Here is an 8,849-nt window from a genome sequence, read left to right as displayed (position 1 = left end):
TAATTTTTTTAAAAAAATACACTTACCTACTATTAATAGTCGCAAACGCCAAATAAAAAATGTCAAACCTACAAATGACATAAAAGTATAGATAAAATATCACATATGAAAATTTAAACAAATTAAATGTTGAAAAGTACGTACCTCAAGTGTTCGCTGCCTGACTCATCTCCTCGATCCTCTTCTTCATCTTCTCCATTTGTCGTACATGGTCTGCTATTTATCGATCTTGCTCCTCCTCCCTCAGTCGTTGTACTTCAATCATGTGGTTATTTTCTTCAAGACTGACTTTTAGTTCGTTAACCTCCATCATGTGTGCCCAGTCATCATAAATATTGGAGGAAGAAGTAGAAGCAGAACACTTCATGGACTCGGGTTCGGAGCCCAACCAAGATCTTTTGACTAGTCTGATCGTCTATCCAAAAACGTTCTTGCATATCTCATCTTCAGAGAGTGGTTGAGAAGCCTATGGGATAGGTTGGAACTGAAGTTTCCAAGAATTGATTCTACACAATAGAAGTTTGAAGTTTCCAAGAATTGATTCTACGCAATAGAAGTTTGTAAGTTGGGAGATGATCAGACTTAATGTAAGACCCCAAATATTGAGGTATTTCTCTCAACAAAAGTTTTTAAATTTTATTAAGTTTTAAGGAAATTTGGTTTTGTTTTGGAATTTAATGTGAAGCGAGGGGGTCTTTATTAGAAAAGAAAAAGAAAAGAGAACGATAATGGTTAAATAATAATATTAATTTATCTTTATAATTTTACATCGATTTCTGTGTGTTCCTTCTCCTTCCTTATTCTTCCTCATTCCCTAACTGCCCTCTGCTTTTTTTTGTCTTCTTTTTCCGTTCACCTTCAACAGCCGCTCGCGTCACGTGTCGTTCGCATCCCGTCTCAGATAAAACCCAGCCGAAAAGTCCGACTTTGTTCGCTTCACCTCTTTATTTCACGTCGTCGTGCTTGTTGCTGCTTCGGTCGATCTCCATTCGTGAACCACAGCTGCCGCATCCTTCATCCGCCGACAGTGAAGCGCTAGCCGTCGGTGGTCCATCGCAAACCCAAGCCCGACCTGAGCCGAAGCCATTAGATCCAATTCGCATGAAAAAAATTCATCTTCCAGACGTGGGTTGCAACCGGACGTCGTTTGGTCGTTTTGCCACGAAAAGTATTGGGTTATGGTGGTAAGTGATATTGTTTCTTGAAGGTGTCAATTGTGGATAGTGTTTGAATTTCTTGAGTTCACCAAAGTTTGGTTGGAGTTCAATTCTCCATTGCATTGGGTAAGTTATGGAATCTGCAATGGTGAGTAAAAAGGATGTTAATATTTAAGAAAGCATTGATTTTCTGTTCATTTATGTTTAGGATTTGGATCGTTGGACTTTAGTTCGATCAAGAAGATTAGGTAACCTTAAGGTAAGAGATTCTCACTACTGGACTTCGTAATGAATTTGGAATGTATTGATTGTATGGATTTTACTGAACTGAGACAAGTTGACTGATTTGTAAATTTAAATATGATGGCTGATTGACTGTATGGATTTTACTAAACTGAGAAGGAGTTGACTGATATGTAGATTTAAATATGACGATTGATGTCTAGTATGGTTGATTGAACTATAATGTGCACTAGTGTTTGTTTTGACCGATGATATGTAGAAAATGAGGTGTTTGTTAAGAATTATTAGAATGGACTGAGGAAAAATAGTTATATATGGGGTAGTGTGCCTTGCAGGTGTTATATATGAGATCAATACCTGTTGTACGTCCTTCAGAAGCACTAGATTGATAAGTGCATTCTTCGGGAGCATTAGACTAATAGGTGCATCCTTTGGGAGCACTAGACTAATATGTACATCATTCGGGGGCATTTGATTGATTATGTGCATCCTTCGGGGGCATTAGATTGATTATATACATCCTACAGGACCACTTGGCTGTTAAGATGCAGTGTACCTCTCAATAGGAAGTTAATAGTTTTTACCCCTAACAGGACCAATAGTGGATCTTTTACTTGGTATATTAATACTCACCCTTTTATGTTTAACTTTTTCAGGCAAAGGTAATACAAGAGGTAGACCGACGAGGGACAAGAATGACATGTGATCGTTATAGGGGAACATTCCTTCAAAATTGCTTCTGCTTAGTGTTTTTACTGTTTTTCAGTTTTCAGGATTTAAAATGAGTTTCATGTTTAGAACGGTTTGTTTCTAAGTGATTTATAAACGATACTTTAGAAATTTTATTTTGTTTAAAATAGGGCATGAATAAAGCTTCTTTGACTTTCTTTATCGTTTCAAATAAAAGTTTACTATGTCTATTTTTTGTTAGCCAAAGTGTTTTTGTTTGAAATAATGACTTCGACTTAATTTGAAAAGTTGGATCGTTACACTTAAAATAAAATAAAAAATTTTCATAAACTTACAGAAGTGTTCTCTACTACTAGTGAAACGAACTCGCCAGTCCTACTGGTGTGCATTTCTTGAAATAACTCGACACGGTCGATCGCGTGATCGCGTTCTTCAATGAGCTCAGTCTGTCTTTGAAGGAATGACTTCATGTCGCTTCTGTGGTCGTAAGGCTGCTTAGCTCTAGCAACCTTGCACATATTTGATTCCTCCTACATTCAAACAATACTGATCAAAATGTTATACTTGTTTACAAATTAAATGAAGAAATATTAATTGATTTTATGGTAAACTCTATAAATCACAAGAGACTGTCACGCGATGTAATGGTCACAAAGAAACTGTCAATCTTGAACCCGATTGACCAATCTCGGTGGCGAGTTTACCCGTGCTTCTTCAGAGTCGCTAAACTCCTTGAAATTTCGGTGGTTATCTCCCATGAATTCCTTTCACACAATGAGCATTAGATACTCAACAAACCGATTAAGTGATGGATCTTCGAGATAGAAATAAAGCCAATGGTTTACTTGTATATGAACATCTCAAGAAAAACATACTTTAACTTGTAAATAAGCTTCCAACAATCAAGCTTTTCATATTAAACATAAATCACATTACAACATGCATTATACTTTGCATAACATTAACATCAACATGAATGACTTTGGAAAGAAAGCTTTATAAAACTTAGTCTTTTTCTTTAGAAAAATTCACTCACAAAGCCTAGTTTTCTTTCCTCTTCCCTCTTTCTTAATGCTCAATCCTTCTTTCCTCTTGTCACATGGTCTTTCTTTTCACCCTACTTTTTAACACCTAACTTCAAAAACTTTTTATTCTGACCTGCTAGTCTTTCGATAGAGCTTCAGTACTTGGAGCTTTTTTCGAAACCATAAGTATTTTTTATTTTAGTCATAAACTGGATTAGTCATCGCTAAGCTCATCTTAGCTTGTCAGCTTATTCTTAGTGCTTTACACGTGTAGGTTTAATATCTTCTTTGATCATGCTCAACCTTAACCCAACACGTAAGACGCTGACTAATCTGGCTTAGTAGCCTCACCTAAAATTTTCTAACTTTCTTTCCTCACCTAACCCAAAACATGCTCTTTTCACGTTTAGCTATTTGAAACATATAGTCTTGCTCGCGTTGCGTAGCTAAAACGCATAGCTTTTCTCACATCTCTGGTCAAAACATGTATTCAAAATGCATTCCCCTTAATTATACTTAACCATTTTCACTACTTTTACCATAGGACGCGAGATACTTATCTTAGCTTCCTTCTCTTCAACCCTTCTATCAAAACACGGGCTTCACACACCTAATCTTATCCATGTACTATATGCTTTTAGGTTAGTACATAAACATGATCCAACTACATGATATTGTTCATGATTACCTCTAATAGCCTTCAACTTTGACTGTAATGGATAATTTAATATATATTACAAGGCTTTTGGGTACAAATGTCAACACAAAGATTGTTGAGGTTGAGAGTATTAATTTGAGGTGAAAGTGTGTTGAAAACAAGTTTAGACAATGTCAGATTTGTGCTTAGGATGAAAATAAAGCTCATCTCTATGAGAAAGTTAGATGATGATCTAGTTTACCGTTGTGAGTTTAACAATCATTAGTGTAAACTCATGTTAGAATCCTAAGTAGTGGCAGTCGACCAAAAGATTCTACGTTGTATAAATTTCGATTTGATATATATTAAAAAAAAAAAGTAAATGATGGATGCTAATTAAGTATAGAGGTAAATTAAACTAGCAGTTAATAGGCCAGTTTCAGTCAACTAGATCAAGATTAATTAATAGAGAAACACTTGGGAGGTTTGAGAAGAAAGTTCATGCTTATCACAAACATCCATTTGCCAAGCATCATGATGGATCGAAGTGTAATTTAGAATTTAGAAACGTATCTGTCTTATATCATTGAGTCAAAGCAATGTTACATATTTATATAGAGAATAAACTAAACCCTACAGACTATGTAAAATTACAATAAAGGACATATGTATATATATATATATCATAACACTCCCCCTCAAGCTGGAGCAAATATGTCGATCATGCCCAGCTTGTTGCACAGATAGCTTATCCTTGTTCCATTTAAAGCTTTAGTTAGAATATCTCCCAATTGTTCTCCGGTCTTCACATATCCTGTGGACACCAACCCATCTTGGATTTTCTCACGAATGAAGTGACAATCCACCTCAATATGTTTAGTTCGTTCATGAAATACTGGATTAGATGCAATATGAAGTGCAGCTTGATTATCACACCATAATTTAGCTGGCACGGTAATACTGAAGCCTATCTCAGATAATAGTTGGTGAATCCATACTATTTCACACACAGATTGTGCCATAGCTCTATATTCTGACTCAGCACTCGAACGAGAAACAACATTTTGTTTCTTACTCTTCCATGAAACTAAGTTTCCACCTACAAAAACACAATATCCAGAAGTCGATCTCCTATCCTCACGAGACCCCGCCCAATCAGCATCAGAAAAACATTCAACTCTCGTATGTCCATGATCTTTGTATAGGATCCCACGTCCAGGAGCAGCTTTTAGATAACACAAAATCTGCTCTACTGCAGCCCAATGATCCACTGTAGGGGAAGACATGAATTGACTTACAACACTTACAGAATATGCAATGTCTGGTCGAGTCACTGTTAAGTAGTTCAACTTCCCAACTAATCTCCTATATCTCTCAGGATCTTTACATAATTCTCCTTCTTTAACAAGTTGCTGATTTGGCATCATTGGAGTGCCACTTGGTTTGGCGCCTAATTTTCCTGTTTCAGACAACAAATCAAGTACATATTTTCGTTGAGACAAATAAATACCTTTCTTGCTTCTCATCACTTCAATGCCCAAAAAATATTTCAATTGGCCCAAATCTTTTGTATAAAACTGACCCTGAAGGAAAGTTTTGAGAGACGAAATACCCAATGCATCATTTCCAGTAATAACAATATCATCAACATATACAACTAGTAGAACTATACCCTTCTCAGATCGGCGATAGAAAACTGAATGATCAGATGTACTCTTCTTCATACCAAAGCATACAAGGGCTTGACTAAACTTACCAAACCACGCACGAGGACTCTGTTTCAAACCATACAGAGATTTTCGAAGGCGACATACTTTATCACTCTCCCCCTGAGCAACAAACCCTGGTGGTTGTTCCATATAAACTTCCTCTTGAAGATCACCGTGAAGAAAAGCATTCTTAATGTCAAGTTGATGCAACGACCATTTATTGGTAGCAGCCATGGAAAGAAATAGGCGAATGGAAGTTAACTTGGCAACCGGAGAGAATGTATCTGAATAATCAGTGCCATAGATTTGAGCATAACCTTTGGCAACAAGGCGAGCCTTTAAACGAGCCACTGTTCCATCAGGATTCATCTTGACAGCAAACACCCATTTACAACCAATGGCCTTCTTTCCTGCAGGACGAGATACCAAATCCCAAGTACCATTATCATCTAAAGCAGTCATCTCCTCAATCATTGCATTTTGCCAGCCAGGATGAGACAAAGCTTCATGAACAGAGTTAGGAATAGATGTGGACTCAAGAGACGTAATAAACGCATATGTGGAGGGAGATAACTGGTGATAGGAAATAAAGGAAGAAACGGGGTAAGTACACTTGCGTTTACCTTTGCGAAGAGCAATGGGAAGATCATCACTTGGCGCTGGATCACATGATGAAGGAAGCATTGATGGAGGACATGAGTCTGAAGGTTGTGGTGGAGGTCGTCGGGAGTAGACTTGAGAAATCAACGGGCGGGAAGGAGGCACATCAGTAGACAAGGATGGTGTGGGAGAGGTAACCTCATATATAAAAAGATTGTCATCCTCCCCCTGACACAAACTCGATGGTGATGAAGTAAAGGGTGTATCTTCAAAAAAGACAACATCAGGCGAAACCAGATACCTTTTAAGGGTAGGACAATAACAACGATAACCCTTTTGAACACGTGAATAACCCAAGAAGATACACTTCAAGGATTTGGGATCTAACTTAGTATGATGAGGACGAACGTCACGAACAAAACAGACACAACCAAATATCTTAGGAGCAATAGGAAACAAATGCTTGGTAGGAAAAAGAACACGATAGGGAATCTCACCATTAAGAACAGAGGAAGGCATTCTATTAATCAAAAAACAAGCTGTAGAGACAGCATCAACCCAAAAGATTTTTGAAACATGCATTTGAAACGATAAAGCACGGGCAGTTTCAAGTAAATGCCTATTTTTCCGCTCTGCAACACCATTTTGAGATGGAGTGTCAGCACAGGAAGATTGATGAATAATGCCATTTTCACACAAGTAAGAGCCAAGAGAATGAGAAAAATATTCACCCGCATTATCAGTACGCAAAGTTTTGATAGAGACATTAAATTGGTTTTTTATTTCAGTATGAAAGGCACAAAAATGAGATAATAACTCAGAACGATTTTTCATTAAATATAACCAAGTTAGACGAGAATGATCGTCAACAAAAGTAACAAAATAACGAAAGCCTGTTTGAGATACAACTGGACACGGACCCCAAATATCAGAATGAACTAACTCAAATGGAGCAATTGCTCGTTTATCGACTCGAGGACTCGAACTAAGACGATGAAATTTCGCAAATTGACACGAATCACAATTTAAAGAGGACAAAGACCTAAATTCTGGATAAAGTTTCTTCAACACAAACAAAGATGGATGACCTAAACGACAATGGACTTCAAAAGGAGAGGGAACGACAGGACACGCCACAGCTTGCGATACTTGATGATCAAAGAGATAAAGGCCTCCTGACTCATATCCTCTACCAATAATCTTCTTCGTCACACGATCCTGAAACAAGCAATAACCAGAAAAGAACATGACAACACAATTTAGGTCATGAGTAAGTTGACTAGTAGAAATTAAATTAAAGGATAAGTTAGGCAAATGTAACACAGAAGAGAGAGAAAAGGATGGGGTAAGGTGAATAGTGCCAGAGCCAAGAACAGAAGATGTGGAGCCATCGGCCAATGTAACAGATGGAAAAGGGGCAGGGGACAACGGTCTAGAAAATAGGTGAGAATTACCTGTCATATGAGCTGTGGCACCAGAGTCTATGACCCATTTGGTAGATGATGTAAGAAGACACTTTATATTACCTGGGGCAACAGTGGATGCAATCGGAGTAGAGGAAGATGACGCTTGTAATGACTCTTGGTAATTCTGAAACTTAGCAAACTCATCTGCCGAAATAGTAACTGACGCCTCTGGTATATCATATGTGGAGGCTATCTGAGCATGTTGAGATCGTTGACTATTCTTATATAGCAATTTCCGACAATCACGTTTCATATGGCCTGGCTTACGACAGTAGTTACAAACAATCTCTACAGACTCTGGTTTTCGATGATCAGTACTATTCCTCTGAGGTGCCCGAGGGTTATTGTTCTTGCTAAAGAGAGCACTACTGGGTTGAGGAATAGACACACTAGTCGGAGAGCTTTCAATGCGAAGGACTCGAGTGAAGGCATCATCTAATGATGGAATCTTGGAGTCAGAGAGAATCTGTGTCTTTGCCATTCCAAATTCAGGTAAGAGTCCATTCAGGAAAATCATAACAGCCATCTTCTCTCGTTGAACTTGTTGAACTTTAACATCAGGACTAAAAGGTAACAACAAGCCAAGCTCGGCAATGATCTTCTTAAGCCGCATAAAGTAGCTGGTGACAGACTCAGCTTTCTGTTCCGCACGAAAAAATTGCATACAAACTTCAAACATTCTATGCACTTGCTCTTTACCTGAGTATAGAAAATCCAAAAATTCCAAAAGTTCTTTAACAGACTCACAGTGATCAACCAATCCAATTATCTCACTCTCAATTGAATTCTTGATCTGAAGATATAAACGGGCATCATCACGAAGCCAATCCTTCTTCTGCTTTGCATCTTTTGGGGGATCTTCAGTCATATGATCATCCATATCAGTACTTCTCAAATAAAATAAAATTGTCCGACGCCAATCGTAATAATTGGATCCATTTAACTTATGTTCTGTGATCTTAGAGGCCAAGGGAATAACGTTGGAGACTACCAAATTTTTTATGTCGGCCATATTGAAGTCACACGTTGATTGTAGTCCACTCGAACAAAGAGAAAATCAATCCAAACAGCTGCAAAATTGGAAAAAGACACAAAACCAATCGTGTAACCTTCGGTTTTCGTCAAACCCGAATGTTATTGGATAGACCCAATGGTACAGACTGGCAGGAAACAATGGTTCGAGACAAGCCTAGAAGACAGAAGACAAATCGGACTTCTCACGCGCTCTCACGCGTCGGCGCGTGGGTGAAGGTGGCGATGATTCCGACGGCGCGTCACGATCACGCGCGGTGTTTTCCGACGATCGGCAAAGACAGACTTGG

At 38.1% G+C, this 8,849-nt stretch overlaps 1 long non-coding RNA gene across 3 annotated transcripts; it reads left to right on the top strand.

Annotated features, from left to right (window-relative positions):
* The first annotated feature begins 663 nt into the window (after positions 1 to 663).
* LOC105435521 lies at positions 664 to 2,330 on the top strand. Of its 3 annotated transcripts, none has more exons than XR_969582.2 (3): positions 667 to 1,283; positions 1,366 to 1,416; positions 2,057 to 2,330. It is a non-coding gene; the product is annotated as an uncharacterized LOC105435521 (long non-coding RNA). The 3 variants fall into 3 exon arrangements; XR_969580.2 differs by having other exon boundaries at positions 672 to 1,184; XR_004214984.1 differs by having other exon boundaries at positions 664 to 1,416.
* The last annotated feature ends 6,519 nt before the right edge of the window (positions 2,331 to 8,849 follow it).

The sequence above is a fragment of the Cucumis sativus genome, chromosome 1, assembly GCF_000004075.3.
Source record: "Cucumis sativus cultivar 9930 chromosome 1, Cucumber_9930_V3, whole genome shotgun sequence".
Lineage (NCBI taxonomy): Eukaryota > Viridiplantae > Streptophyta > Magnoliopsida > Cucurbitales > Cucurbitaceae > Cucumis > Cucumis sativus.
This window is presented reverse-complemented; position numbering and strand designations above follow the sequence as displayed.